The sequence below is a fragment of the Hibiscus syriacus genome, unplaced genomic scaffold, assembly GCF_006381635.1.
Source record: "Hibiscus syriacus cultivar Baekdansim isolate YM2019G1 unplaced genomic scaffold, ASM638163v2 tig00011824_pilon, whole genome shotgun sequence".
In the NCBI taxonomy this organism is placed as follows: Eukaryota; Viridiplantae; Streptophyta; class Magnoliopsida; order Malvales; family Malvaceae; genus Hibiscus; species Hibiscus syriacus.
In genome coordinates this window covers 130,179-146,679 of record NW_024062258.1, presented here as the reverse complement: position 1 = coordinate 146,679, position 16,501 = coordinate 130,179, and the positions used below count along the sequence as shown (strand labels likewise).

Here is a 16,501-nt window from a genome sequence, read left to right as displayed (position 1 = left end):
ATTTTCTTGTGGTCTGGGTAAGATCACGGGTGACATAATCACCTGTGAGGTTGGTGACATGGTTACCCCTTCGAAGGGACTTCCCCCTTCTGCACTAACTTGCTGTAAACATGATAACTTGGCCACTATTTGGTCGACCAAGGATTCCTGGTTTTTCTTGATGGATTCCAGAGTGCTCTGACTGTTTTGAGCCATCTTATCTTCCAGTTCTTTTTGTAGTCTTGCAATGTTCTCCTCGAGTTTTTCCATTATGGCCTCCATTTGTCTTTTCTTTGCTCGGGTATTATGCGGATGATGCGTATTTAATGTCTGTAGTGGTAGACTTGGTGTTTTCTCTTTCGCTTTCTGAGACATGTTCTGTTTGTTAATACGAATGTAAAAACATGGAAAATATAGAAATAAACATGAGATATAGAATGCAAAATATGCAATGCATGATCTATGCAGCTTAGAGGCATTGATCCAGAAAAAGTGTTCATTATTATAAATAATCTTTATTCAGACAAAAATATCTTATCTTGTAAGAGACATAAAAACAATCAAAGGTACACTTGGATTAAATCCTCTAAACCCCGAATAGCTTCTAGTAGATTGACAAGTCTTCTGCCTTCATCCGTTACTGGTTGAATACCTTGTCGAACCACTCCGGCTTCCCTTGCCAGGCCATGAAGATGACAGGCTGCCTTCTGTACTTGATCTAGGAAGTCTCGGATGGCTGCGTCTCTGGCCTTCACTCTTTGTTGTGCTTGCTCCTAACGAAAACGCCACTGTAGACCTCCATCAAAGGGCACTATCTGAAGCTTGGCTGCTTGCTTTTTGAATCCATCTATGATAGCTTCTAACTCACCTATTGTTTTGCCATCTCTCTCATGCTATTTCTCCAGATCAGTCATCTGGATTCTCAAGCGTTGGTGTTGACTGTCTGCTAAGCGCCTCTGAGCAATCTTCATCTTTTTCTTCCAGGCTCTCTCATCAGGCCCCTCAAACTTTCTTTTCATGTTGTGAGCTTCGCCTTTCCAGTACTCGGAGGACATTTTCAACTTGGAGTTATCTTTGACAGCAATCTTGATACCTCTTTTCTGTTCCTTTTCCAGTTGGTCTGCTTTATCTTTATGAGAATCGGCATTCAGCTTCCACTGATAGCGCTCAGCCTCAAGTTCTTTTATCCTCTGCCTCAGCTCATTATTCACAGCTTCAAACTCTGTCTTGGCTATCTCGAGTTCAGAAGGGACATGCCTGAGATGTTCTTCCATAGTTCGGGTGTCCTCACAGTCTGGCACCGGAATATTGTCATTTTTCCTCAATCTTCGCCATTCCACATAATCCGGGGTAAGCATGTTCTTGGAAGCTACAATGTCCATTCGGAATATTTTCTTCCAAGAATCGGCTGCTTCCTTGATCATCTTCTTATAGTTGTTATCGTGATACCCAAACTCTGATCCAAATAGCCCGCATGTTGCTGGGACAAACTGACGTGCCCCATACTATCTCAATTCTAACAATAGAGTATACCCAACTGCACCCCAAAGTCCTAGCAAGGTCATCGTATCAGAGCCCTCACACCGGAAAAGAACATCACTGAGGAACAACCAGGGGGCTCTCCAGGCAATATCTCGGTCCTGAAGATGAGTGAAGACTTTCATCCACTTCTCTTTTGAAGCACCTTCATGCCATTTCATGGTGATGAACTCTCCCAAAGGTGAATAGGTAGTGCTAAATCGACGGTAGGCAACCCCGTTAGTCTTCCAGAAGTGGCTGTGAATCCATACTTGAAGGAGCTGAACACACCCAATGAATCTTCCTCCACCAACTCTTCTGCAATGATTAAGAGAACGAAAGGTTTCTGCTAAGATGGTTGGTGCTGGGTTGACTTGTTTCAGTAGTTGTTCAAATAATTCCACCACGGCTGCGTCAATGCACCCCAAAGCCTTCAGAAAAATAATCAAACCGTACAGACCTAGTGCGAAAAGGTCTATAGTTTTCCACTCATCAGGGTGTTTCTTCATTAATTGCCTTATGTGGATCCATTCAATTCCTTCCCCGCTGCCTCTGCGCTGAGTCCGATCAATTACCCATTTCTCGTCTACTCCCGCGACTCTGGCCAGTGTACTCTTGAAAGGCTAACTTTTGGTGTGCTTAACGTAGACTCGCCCTAGTTTGATGTTTTCACAGTGTAGCAGTGTGGTGTATTCTTCGATAGTAGGCACCATGTCCTCCCAGTTAAAAGTGAAACAACTGTATCCCGGGTTCCAGAATTGGACCATGGCTCTAATCAAGGGCTCATCAATCCTAACGTGAAGTAAAAGTGCATTGTCACCATACCGTTGGCTGAACTTCTGTTTCCGATCATTCTTCCAACTTCCCAGATATCTCGAAGCTCCTGCACATTGTTCTGTTTTAGGCTGATAGATGCGTAGCTAACCAGCTCTGACACATAGCTTTCTTGAAGGTTGTCTCCCTTTTCTTTCTGAGTCTTCTCGGACCATAGTCGTACCTCGGGGTTCTTAGTCTCTTGTATTACAACACCTTTGTCCATTAATTCATATTATTTTGTGTAATAAAAACCTTTTCAGGGATCAATAACCTCTTGTTATGATGCAAAATGCTATAAAACAAACACAAAGGCAAAAAGGTTAGTAAAATAATAATATAAAAATAAATAAGTAAAATACACAAAAACAACAAGGTTAAAAAAATGTCATAGGTTTCGGAATGTGGTTTCGGGGTAGGCTTAATTTCTCCATAGTCTCCTGGGTTAGGTTCTAAAAAACGGTACCCGAGTTCTCCTTGCTTGTGCCCCCTTGGGCCTACCAGACCTTTAGTCCTAAACCCATCACAGGCTTGTGTGGACTAAGTTAAACTCGAGAGGACACATTCCCTTATGCCCATACGGAGAATAAATTCACACGAAGGCATAAGGTATTTGAATCCCGAAGGTTACTTGCTAGGCCCATACGATGAATAAATTCACACGAAGGCGTCGCTTTTACCCCCACTTAAATGGGTTCGGAGCTCGGGTATAGAGTCTTTGGATGAAAAATCTTTAAGAGCTGAAATCATTAAAAAACGATCAGTACAACTATTTACTCGAAAATATAATCAAAAGTAAGTAATAAGGATCGAAATGTTACCTTAAAATTTAAACTTACCATTTTCATTAAAAAGATAACTGGAAATTACATTAGCCTAACTCCCTTACATGTTTCCCCAGCGGAGTCGCCAAGCTGTCGCAACCGTCTTTCGGTTGGGCCCCGGAATTGGGCTTCGACTTAAAAAATATGGATTGGAGTTGCCACCGATCATTTATTTAAGAATAAATAGGTTGATCGGATACCTTATTTCTTACCTGATCTGCGTCTTTCCAAAGATGTGTCGGGTTCGGGAGTCGGTTACAGTCAAGGAAGGATTAGCACCCTTGAACTGCCTTTTCGGTACTACGTAATTTCCAGTTGTCTTTGATTAAGAAAATTATAAGTTTAAATTAAAAGATAAAATAATGATCCAAAATTACTTACCTTTGACGGATTTACAAATATACCATTTAAAAGTCAAAATATGGGTTAGAAGAGATGAATAAATGATAAATAAAGTAAAACAAATAAAATAAGGAGATTAAGAAAGAAATAAAGTAATATAAAATGAATAGAATATAAAATAAAATACAATAACACTAATATATACATAGCAAACAATTAAATAAAAATAAAATGATAATGCAAATAAATAAATAAAACAAGTAAAAGAATATAAAAACATAAAATATAAGATAAAGATAAAAAGAAAATAGATAAATAAATGAGTAAAATATATAAAAAAGTAAAAGCATATATATATAAGTAAAATAATAATAATAAAAAAAGAAAATCAAAAGTAATATACGTATTTATACATGTAAAATAGGAAATATATAAATATATATATAATAACACTAAAAAAAACATATATACATATATAATAAAATTAATAGAAAGTAACATGCATATATAACAAGAATAATAAAGTAGGAAAAAATGATTTAGGGGGGTGAATTAAATATTTTAAAAAAATGAACACGCCTCGGGGTAGATCTAGGTTCGAAACTTCGAAACCCCACCCCTTTTTGGTTATATGCGCAACCCACGTTTTGGGTTATTCGAACCAAATCTCAAGAAAAATAACGTGCACATGCGAGAAATGAACGAACCAATGTAAAAAAGATGCTACCTTTTATTTCATTTTCGAATAGTTTACAATAGCTTTGCCTTTGTATTTTCCGTGCTTTCCTCTGTGTTTTGTGTGTAAATCGTGTGTTACAATGGTGAGTTACAATGGCTATTTATAGTGCTTGTGGATCCTATCTTTAGGAATTTAAATCTTAGTAGAACTCTATCCTATTTTTAGGAGTTTGAACCTAGCAAAATTTTATCCTATTTTTAGGAGTTTGAATCCTAGTAGGACGAAAATGTGTGTTGACAATAAGCTGTTTCAGTTATACCGGGTCTGGCAAAAGATAAATAAATGTTTATACCAGATTACAGGTGAGCATGCTGAACTATTCGTGCAAGCCCAATCCTATCTCAACTAAGATTTTAAGTTTGAGTGATTACGTATTTATAATATATATTATCCATTAATTAAAAAATATATATTATTTTAGACTCTTTAAAAAATGTTTAAAATTAATATAAAACCTATAAAAGATAAATTTAACTCTTTAATATTGGAAAAAGAAATATCAAATTATTTATTAAAAAAATTAAAAATAAAATATATTCTTTTAACAATTTTGAGGTAACACGTCATATAATACTATTTAATATTTATATGAAATACACCAACGTATGTTTTTAAAGTATAAAAGTATTTTGTATATAAATCATTAAACTTCGTTCGTAAACTAAACAATCATAGCCGCTCTTTTTTTTATAAACAATTGTTTGTTTATTTTTATCTTATAATTTTAATTTTTTAATAGCTTTGTTTTTTATAATTTTTTTATCTTTATATCACGTTTTATTTAATTTTTTTTTACATATTTTCAGTTTTCTTTATGGCATTAGGGGTGCGCCGAAACAACACTCACATCCTCATCTTTTATAGGTTCTCTAATTTTTTATTTTATTTTTATTTTTATAATTGAGCCTTTTAATTTTTTTAATTTTATTTTTATTTTTATAATTGAGGTTTCTAATTTTTATAATTCATTTTTTTATCTTTATAATTGAGGGTCTTAATTTTTTCAATTTCAAATTTTTACATTTATAATTGACTATCCTAACTTTTCAATCCCACTTTGTACCTTTATAATTGAGCTCATAATTTTTTTAATCTCACTTTCTACCTGTATAATTGAGGCCCTAATTTTTTGATCTCACTTTTTTACCTTTATAATTGAGGCCCCTAATATTTCTAATCCTATTTGTTTACTTATATAATTTAGGCCTCTGTTTTTTTTCAATTTCACTTTTTACCTTTATAATTGAGGTCCCTGATTTTTTCAATCATACTTTTTACTTTTATAGTTTAAACCCCTAATTTAATCATTTTATACGATTTATTAATGTAATATTAGATTAATTGTTTAAAGTAATAGAATATACTTTTGTTTTATAAGCATTTATTTAGTTTCGCCCAAGGCCCTGAAAATGTCTAAGACGACTTTGGTTTTATTTTTCGTTCGTTTGGCAATTCTTATCATTTAATTTCTCAGGTGTATTCAACGTTACCGCGATTGATCAAGATGACACTCATTTGTTATCTCGATGATCTTCCCTATTTTGAGCCTTTGAATTTTAATTGGATACACATCCTACATTCGTAAATAGTTTTATCATGATGCTTTGCTTTCATTTACGTTTATCGATGATTTTTCAGTAATAAAATCTCATGTTGTAGTTTGTTTGCCATAGCAACCAAATCTGTTTGTATCTACCAATTGTTTCAGTTTTTTGGATGAGTTTTTCATTTTCTCTTAAATGATCTTTATATGATCTTAATGGTCGGTTTCTTGGCTTAATGATTATAGGAGAACATCCTAATTATGTATTTAGTTTACAAATTTAATTATAAACATTCATTATAATTTTGAATATTTTTTCTTTCTTAATAAAATTAGTTATTTTTATTTAAAAAAATATTTTTAAATAAAATATTAAATAAAATGTAAAAAAAAAATGAAATATATATCAACTATGAGGTGAGCTTCAATGTCAATGACACTAAAAAGTTGATGTTTTAATCTATATTTAAGCTAAAAATTTAGTAATAAGCTAATTACAAATTACAAAAGATATGAGAATCAAAATGATGTTAAGGATCAAAATTATCTTCATGTGCATGAATCAAGCAACTTTAATGGTTAAAGAGATATGTTAAGGCAATCAAAAGGATGAAATAATAAAGAGGGGTGAATTGACAAATACAATTTTGGTGGAAGTTTAAAGAAAAAAATGAAAAACTTGAACACAAGATTTTAGAGTGGTTCGACTTTCTAAACAAAAGTAAACTTCCACTACTTAAGTTATCCACAGTAAGGATTTTCACAAATTCACTAATTTGTATCAACCTTTAAGGACAATGTGTAACGTTACAAATCCCTCAAGAATTATACCCCGAACTCTTGAGACACTCTCTCAAAGAGAAAATTACAAATTGCACACTTAGAAAACTTCACAAAGAGTATGTTTGCACAATTCAAGAACAAATAAGAACACTTAAGAAATAGAAACAAATGAGTACAAAAGTGCTTTATGAAAGCAAAAAGAATACTGAAGGATGTTAACTTTGATTTTGGCTCAATGGGATTGCTTTGACTTTATCTATGATCTATTGTCTTCACATATGACTTGGAATCTTGTTTTTATACCACTTCATTCGATTCTAGCCGTTTGGCTTATTGTGACAGTTAATAGAGCCATTGGAATGAAATTTTCCACAATACATGTTGCCTAGATGTCTTGAGTACCAATACTCAGGTTTGGAGTATCGATATTGCCTGAATTAAACATAAAATTCTAGCCGCTGGTGAGAGGAGAGTATTGGTATCCACTTAGAGTATCGATATTGGTACCAATACTCAAACGATATTTGGTACCAAAATAGTCTACTGGAATCTGCGATTGTAAAAAATATAAAGGGAGTATCGATAATACTATTCGAAGTATCGATAATGATGTGTATATTTAGACTATTAGTATCAATACTAGTATCAATGAGACATTGATAGTATCGGTAATATTCTTGCAATATCAGTACTACAAGGTTAAAAATTGATTTTTAACTCAATTAAAATATGAAACCCTTTGTAAAAATGTTTGAAAATTAATTCCAATATATGACTTGAATTTTCTTTAATTTTCAAAAGAGTAAGGAGTAAAAATGGAGATTTTAACCTTAAAAGGAATTTCCATATTTGAACGATCGAATCAAATATAAACTTGAAAACAAAATAAAAAATAATCTTAAAATTTCTTTAAATATATTATTTTTTATATATCAAAGTATCAAATCATGGTTCAACAATCTACCCATTTTTTATATAACAAAACTTTTGAAAAAATTTAAGATTTTCTTGAAAATAAAAACTCCCCCTTACTTTAACACTTCTCCTCTTTTTTGTTAAATAAAAAAAACTTAAACAAGATATAGATACAAGTTGTGAAGATCAAATATGCCAAAAGAGGTTAGTCAACATAAATAATATCCTTAAGTAATAAACATGGTAAAAAAACTCATGTCTCAAATATCAAATAACATAAACCATAACAAGCATCAAAATAACATAAATATCAAATAAAAAACATATAAGAGCACAAAATATCCAAATTCAAAGACAACCAATATCCAAATCCCAAAAATATCCAACAATGTCTAAAAGTAAGACCAAACATGAGCAAAATAACAAGCAGTTAATCATGAAAAGCAATTAGGTGTCTGACGGAGGAGGATCATGATCTGAAGACGGAGAGCGGAAGAAAGAAAAGTCGCAAGAAAGAGCGTCAATCCTATCTATCACCGTGTCAAATATAGAAAGAATATCACGTCAGGAGTCTACATATATCACCTGCAATGACATCTCTCTAGCATCAATCTCAGAAACTTGAGTCCTCAAAGTAAAGAAAAAAGACTCCATGGTAGCAAATTGTAATTCCATCGTCTTCATGATAGTCTAGAAGTAAGGAGGAATAATACTCGCATCCTCACTACCGACTCGAGGGGAATCATCAGGAACACAATTCACCAGATCATCAACATTGCATATCACATCATCGTTCTAAGGTTGAGGTGAACTAAAGGAATAATCAGCTGTTTGTTCCCCTTTTCTTGTCCAAGTTGTCCCAAGCTTCTCACATCCTGATTTGCAAAGAGATTTAAGATATATGTAGAATAATAAGGGAATGTCTTGATCTTGATCAAAACTAATACCAACTTTGACGAATAGGTGGCGAAGTATACAACCGTAAACTAAGGTCTTAATTTTCTTAGACTGAAAGTTATTTGTGGTGTCAACAAGCTCACCAAAGACAATTTGAGGAAAATTGATTTGTTTGTTATTTTGGAAACAATGGATTCACCAAAGGTTTACGGTACGAAGGAAAGAGAACTTACCTCTGGATGGTCAAAACCACCAATAGATAATGAGATGCAAGAATCACTCATGAGTGTTTAATGTAATGCCTCGAATCTCGGGTTAGGAGTTTCGGGCTAACCTGATAGAGCCTTAGAATAAACCATTAGCTTGAAGTAAACATTGACCCAAGTTTAAGTGGAATTGGGCTTGGGTTGAACCCAATTGTTACCAAAAAGGGGGATCTTTGAATTGGGACAAAAAATTGAAGGACTATAGGAATAATTATAACAAATTTCAAAGCAAAGGCTGAAAACCTTAATTGTGGGTGATGTAATCGGTAGACCCTCTTTTCCCCCTCTATTTCTTTTGTCATTTTCCTTCTCCCAAAGACTTTATCTTCTCTCTTCATCATTCCTTCAAGCTGGTGCAGTAAAAGGTGATAACTTGGTGAACTAGCAAGCTTAGTTTAATATTCTAAAGGTAAAAATCATAACTCTCTCATCCCAAGCTTCAATTCAAGCTCTCAATGAAAAGTTTTGGTTATGGATACCAACTATAGGTTTAGTGGGGGTTTTAGAAACCTAAGTGAAACCAGCTTGTTTTTTTAGATATTCAAGCCTCAAGAAATGTTTTAAACTCCTTTCTAAACTTCCCTAACAATGTTAGTAATCATTATGTTTAATTCTTGTTTAGACAGAGAGGTTGGAGAGAGCTCCAAGTGCAATGGAAAGGAAAAGATCACCCTTGGTTGAGTTAAAGAAGCTCTCAGTAGGTTAGGACTCAAGGTAACTCACCTCTAACTCAACTATACCACATGTAGGTCACTATGTGAGTTTGTTAGCTTGCATGAGTCAGGAAGCATGTCCATGGTAGATTTCAATGTTTGGGTGTTTTTAGCATATTTACGAACTTATTATGACCTCTATTATCAGACATAACAATTTAATAACTTTTAGAGACCTCATTAGGGTTTTAAGAGTGTTGAAGAGGTTTTTTCGCACCCAAAATAAGGACTAGAAGACCAATACTGATAATGTTCTTTAGATGCTAAAAACAAAGGGATTTTGGGCTAGAAGTAGCGATACACGTACAATGAGTATCAATACTGTAGGCAAGGTATAGATAATCTCAGGGTGGTATAAATACCAAGTTCACTTAACAAATTCCAGTAGCCATTTTTTGTATCAATACTCATGGGAGTATCGATACCAAGGGTAAAGTATTGATACTCCCTAATATGGGTATCAATACTTAGGTATTTTTGAAAACATCGAAGCCAAATCTGATAGCAATACACAAGAAAGTATCGACACCACAGACCAGAAGTATCGATACTAAAGCTAGAGTATCGATACCAACCCTTTTTTATCAACATTCAATAAGCCAGTATTATTGATATCTAGAGATTAATATCGATACCCAGAGTTACTCCAGTAGATAATGATCATACAATTGGATATCCAATAAATGCCAAGGCACATTAACTGCTAGCTGGGTGCAGATGCCTTAAGACTCGACAGAGTAAGTTGGTCAGGTGTACATTTCCGATACAGTTCAAAATCTCACCCAGATATCCATGGGTATATAGGAAGGCTAGAGGGGTTTTTGAGCTCCGAGATGCAGAACCCTCAGCCACACCATGATGTCTACCTCAACATGCCATATCAATATTTTTCTTTTCTTCATACCTATGCCTCTAACATGCACATTTAATCAATATATATATAGTATAATACCATTATTATTGTGGCATTGAGCTTGAAAGCTAAACGTTCAGAAAATGTTTCTCTGTGTAGGTTTTTAGGAGGTCGTCCGTGAAGCATTATCTTCACCAGATATTCTATCTCAACAGTGATCCTCAGAGTACGTCGTGACTTGTATTAGAGGGCATGTACTATTGTAGATCATTTTTGCATTCAGTCGTAACTTTATTTTGATTTAAGTTTAGTGTATTTATTTTGGGTGATTTGGGAACTCCTCAACATTGTAAAACTCAGATTTATTATACTTTTATTTTATATCACTGGAATCGTTATTAATGATTTTTTTACAGTTGTTTATAAAGAAAATTTTGGGTTAGCCACTTTGATGGTCCCATGTAACATCGTAATCCATCGATGTTAAAATTGGACTAGATTAGGGTGTTACATTTAATGGTATTAGAGTATCAGGTTTAGTCGTTCCTACGACCCACAGGTTAGATTCAAGTAGTGTCTATACATATATATGCCTCTAGAGAGTCAAGAGTACTATAAAGACTAGAATGATGATAATAACCTCAAATTCTTTCTAATTTCATAGAAAACCTATGGTAGATGATCCAACCAAAAAGTCAAGAGTCATGCATCCCTACCAGTCCACACCGATGACGAGTTCATACCGTATACAGACCAGCATGAGGTACTTGTAGACATGAGAGTCGAAGAAACGACCTTCTTTAGGGGACCTCACCTAAGCTCTTAGACATATTATTAGGGCCATACTTAGCACCTCAGATGTACAACCTCCCCCGCTAACACCTCCAACCGAACTTATAATAGCTCCCCAAGAATCTCCAGTAGAGAGGATCCGCAGATATAAGACCATTGAGTTCTTTGGTTCATGGGATGACAATCTCATAGCGACAAACCAGTGGCTTAAGGAGACCCTCCACACTCTCTGACAGTTGTACCTTACCCTAAGGTTAATCTTAAGTGAGTCAATGCCTTGTTCAAAGGTGACGACATCAACTGGTGGGAGACGATAGAGTTGGCTATGGAGCCAGAGAGACCATCTTGGAGCATTTTCTAGCCGAGTTCAGATAAAAAATATATCGAAGAGGTTCACACTGATGATTTAAGGGAGCAGTTCTTGCAATTATCTTAGGGGGATCCTCGGTGATAGATTACATGTGAGAGTTTATTAGACTGAACATGTACGCGCAAGAGTTGGTCTCTATAGAGGAGCACCACTACTGTAGGTTCAGGGAGGGCTTACACCTCGACATCCTGTTGCACCTTGTAGTCGGCCCTCTGAGGGTCTTTACTAATTTGTCCTGCCAGACGGAGGTGGTCGAGAGAGTATTGAGTAGGAGGTCCAGACAATACAATGAGACTAGAGGACATACTAGGACAGTCGCTGAACCGGTGAGACTATCACAGACTTTGGCCAAGAGGGTTAGAGATAGACAGGGTTCATGGAGACCCCTAATAGTGTATTCGATGAGAGCTAGTCAGAGCTCAGATAGTGGAGGTAAGTCTGAGTCTTGAAGGATACCCTTGACATTGGTTTTTGGAGCAAGAGCTAGTGATTCAATGAGAGTCTTTACTCATCGAATTAGCGCTCAATGGGGGATGAAGAATCTAGGTACATGTCAGCAGAGATCGATGGGTTGCTTCAGTTGCGACTCATTAGACCACTTTATTAGGGATTATCCAAGGACTCAATGAGTAACTCCGATAGTGACTCAGAGGTCAGTGTTGTCTATGTAGAGAGGCCGAAGGCCAGTGAGAGATGGTAACACTACATCTGGGCAGTAGAGTAGAGGGACACCAGATCAATGGTCGATACAGAGCTGAGGGTAGACTCCAAAAAGTATGCGGTAAGAGCCTAGGAGGAGTGTGATGCAGTAGACGTGATATCAAGTACATTCACAATATTTTTCATCATAGTTACTGTATAGATAGATCTCGGTTCTACCCAATCTTACATCTGCTCTGACTTAATTTGAGAGATATAAATCCCAACTAAAGACTTAGAGGTAAGAGTTTGAGGATCAAGACATCTAGGTCTAGATGTCCTTGTAGACAAGATTCATTTATGCCCAATAGAAATTCAAGGTCAAACCTTCATAGCAGACTTGATGAAGTTACCCTTTAGAGAGTTTGATATGATCTTGGGAATGGATTGGTTATCTGAGCATGACGCCAGTTTGAAATACAAAGCTAGACAACCTAAGCTCAGAATAAACGATGGTACCAAGTTAGTGATGACCGGTGATAGGTCAAGCTGATCAAGGATTGTGTCACCTATAAAAGCTCAACGATTGATCGATCGTGGATGTGAGGTCTTATTGGCTTATGTTGTCGACGGCCTATTCTTAGTTCTGACACTTGAGGATATCCAAGCAGTATGAGATTTCCCATACGTGTTCCTAGAATAATTATTAGGTTTATCACTAGATCGTGAATTAGAGTTTGGCATTGATTTAATGTCGGGTTCATCTTCAATGTCTATTGTTCCCTACTGCATAACACCGAAAGAGTTGAATGAGTTAAATGATCATATTTAGGAGATGTTAGAGAAGGATTTCATCCGACCAAGCATCTCTCTATTGGGAACGTTGGTCTTATTTGTTAAGAAGAAGGATTGGTTGATGAGGCTATGCATCGACTACACACAGTTGAACAAGTTAACCATCAAGAATTGTTACCCACTTCCAAGGATAGATGACCTATTTGACCAACTTAGGGAATAATGTGTGTTCTCCAAGATCAACTTACAGTCAGGTTATTATTAGTTGAAGATGAAGGATGCCGATGCAACAAAAATAACTTTCAAGATGAGATACGGTCATTATGAGTTCCTAGTAATGTCGTTTTGACTCGCCAATGCCCCAACGACATTCATGGACTTGATGAATCAAGTCTTTCACCTATACCTAGATCAATTCGTGGTTTTATATATAGATGATATCCTAGTGTACTCCTGATCAAAGGAGAATCATGATCAACATCTTCGCATCGTTCTTCAGACACTTCGAGGTCGTCAGTTGTATTCCAGGTTTGGGAAGTGCGAGTTTTGGTTACCAGAGGTCTCATTTCTGGGTCATGTCGTATCAAAAGCTGACATCCGAGTCGACCCCCACAAAAGATTTAAGCCATAGTTAAGTGAGAGCCACCTAAGAATGTATTAGAGGTGCGTAGTTTCCTAGGTTTAATTGGGTACTATCGTTTATTCATTTAGGGCTTCTCGATGATAGTTGTCGCGCTGACCAAGTTGTTTCAGAAGGGAGTTCTCTTCATGTGGGATAAAAACCAATAGAAAAGCTTTGAATAATTAATGACCATATAAACTAAGGCCCCAATGTTGACCCAACCGGAGTCGGGTAAGGACTTCACATTTTTCAATAACATGTCGTTGAATGGTTTTAGATGTATCTTGATGCAAGAAGACAAAGTTGTAGCTTATGCATCCAGTCAGCTTAAACCACATGAGCATAATTACCCTACCCATGACCTTGAGCTAACATCAGTGGTGTTTGCCTTGAAGATTTGAGGGCACTACGTGAGAAATGTCACATCTTCACCGATCATAAAAGTATCAAGTATTTGCTCACTTAGAAAGAGTTGAAATTGAGGCAAAGTATGTGGATTGAGTTACTCAAGAAATATGACTATGTGATAGACTATCATCCTGAAAATGCTAATGTTGTGGCAGACGCCTTGAGCATGAAGTTGATATAAAAGTTATGAGCTTTCCTAGCGTGGTTGAGCTTGACTAGTAAATGTGGGATGTTAACTGAGTTGCAAGTTGAACTAGAGTTAATAGGTGAAACCAAGAGGCTAAAAAGTTCAGATGATCGGTTAAAGGCTCGAGTAGAATAGGTTTGCCTAAGCGATGCACTGGGTTTTACGTTGTGTGATGGAGATGTATTGTACTTCAGGGGTCGGTTGTGCGTACCCATAGACGCTCAATTACGTGGTAGAATTCTTCGCGAGGCACATTGCAGTCCACTCTCAGTTCATCCAGGCAGTAACAAAATCTATCAAGAGTTTCAAAAATTGTACTGGTGGTCGGGCATGAAAAGGGAAATGTCTGAATTTATCGCTAACTGCTTAGTGTGTCAGTAGGTTAAAGAGGAACACCAGGTTCCTTTAAGATTACTTTAGCCCATTCAAATTCCTTAGTGAAAATGGGACAGAGTGATCATTGACTTTTTGACCGGATTACCCATGACAAGACAGAGACACGATGCAATTTGGCTCATAGTAGTTTGATTGACCAAATTAGCCCATTTTTCCTAGTTAAGATAGATTATACCTTAGAGAGGTTAGCTCAGTTGTACATCCGTGAGATAGTGAGATTGCATGGGGTATCAATTTCCATCATATTCGATAGAGATTCTCGATTCACTTTCTAATTCTGAAAAACCCTTCATATAATCCCTTGGCACTAAACTAAATTTCAGTATTATTTTCCACCCTTAAATAGACGACCATTCATAACGTGACATCCAAATCTTAAAGGAAATGCTTAGGTGCACCGTTATAGATCTTGAGGGTAGTTAGAAGGACCACCTTCCTTTGGTGGAGTTTGCATACAACAATAATTTTAAGTCGAGAATTCAGATGGCTCCATATGAGGCCTTGTATGGGGGTAAATGTAGAATTCCTCTATGTTAGAGAAAACTTAGTGAGGGTAAGATAGTGATTCTAGACTTGATAAGAGAAATCGATGAGAAGGTTCGATTAATTTAGAGTCGATTAAGAGAAGCTATAGATAGACAGAGATCATATTCATACCTGAAACACAAGGATATAGAGTTCACAGTAGGGGACAAAGTGTTCCTCAGGTTTTCCCATGGAAGAAAGTGCTTGGTTTTAGGCGCAAGGGAAAGTTGACTCCGCGCTTCATAGGAAATTACTAGATACTAGAGAGAGTGAGAACAATGTCTTATCGGTTAGCCTTACCACCAGAGTTGGAGCGCATGCACAATGTGTTTCATGTATCCGTGCATAGGAGATACTAGTATGATTCATCTAACGTCATACCCCTAAAATAGATCAGGGTAAGTCTAGACATTGCCTATGAGGAGGAGCCGATTAGAATCTTTAAAAGAGAAGTAAGAGAGCTAAAGAACAAGACGATTCCTTTAGTGAAGGTCTTGTGGAGGAACCATGGTGTTGAGGGAGCAGCTTGGGAAACTAAGGAAGACATTCAACTTCAGTACCCTCACCTCTTATAACCAAGTAAATTTTGAAGACAAAATTTCTTTCTAGGATGGGAGAGTCGTAAAACTGAATCTCAGGGTATGAGTTTCGGACTAACTCAATAAAGCCTTATAACAAACCCATTAGTTTGAAGCAAACCTTGACCCAAGTTTGAGTGGAACTGGACTTGGATTGAGCCCAATTATTACAAAAAATGGGGAATCTTTGAATTGTGACCAAAAGTTGAAGGAAAAAAGCAACAATTATACCAAAATTAAAAGTAAAGGTTGAAAACCTTATTTGTGGGTGATGTAATCGGCAAATCGTCTTTTTTCCATCTATCTTTTCTGCCATTTTCTTTATCACAAATACTTCATCTTATCTTTTTATCATTCCTTCAAGTTGGTGTAATAAAAGATGATAACTTGGTGAACTAGCAAGCTTAGTTTAAGATTCTAAAGGAAAGAATCATAACTATCTCTTCCCAAGCTTCAATTCAAGTTCTCAATGACAAGTTTTGCTTATGGATACCAACTATGAGTTTAGTGGGGGTTTTAGAAACCTAAGTGAAACCAACTTATTTTTCTAGAGATTCAAGCCTTATGAAACGTTCTAAACCATTTTCTAAACTTCTCCTACAAAGTTCTTAACCATTATGTTTAATTCTTATTTATTTATAGAGGTTAGGGAAAGCTCCAAGTGCAAGGGAAAGGAAAAACTTACCCATGATTGAGTTGAAAGAGCTCTTAGTAGTTAGGACTCATGGTAACTCACTTCTAACTCAACTCACCACATGTTCATGTGGTAGATTTTAGTGTTTGGGTGTTTTCAGCATGTTTTAGGTGAGGTTTTTAGCTTGCATGAATCCTAAAGCATGTTCATGGTAGATTTCAGTGTTTGGGTGTTTTCAGCATGTTTACGGACTTATTATGACCACTATTATCAGATATAACACTCTAATAACATTTAGGGACCTCAATAGGATGTTTAAGAGTGTTAGAGAGGCCTTTTCATGCCTAAAAATAGTATTTTTGGTGCGAGT

The 16,501-nt window shown here is 36.0% G+C and overlaps 1 protein-coding gene across 1 annotated transcript in view; it reads right to left on the bottom strand.

Annotated features, from left to right (window-relative positions):
- Positions 1-16,044, bottom strand: part of LOC120205001 (V-type proton ATPase subunit F-like) — a 34,328-nt gene extending 18,284 nt beyond the window's left edge. The window contains exons 1-2 of the mRNA XM_039204965.1: positions 16,037-16,044; positions 10,981-10,983 (exon numbers count right to left, since the gene is read on the bottom strand). The gene's annotated coding sequence lies outside the window, so the exon portion shown is untranslated. The remainder of the gene's footprint in view (positions 1-10,980; positions 10,984-16,036) is intronic.
- Between the last annotated feature and the right edge of the window lie 457 nt (positions 16,045-16,501).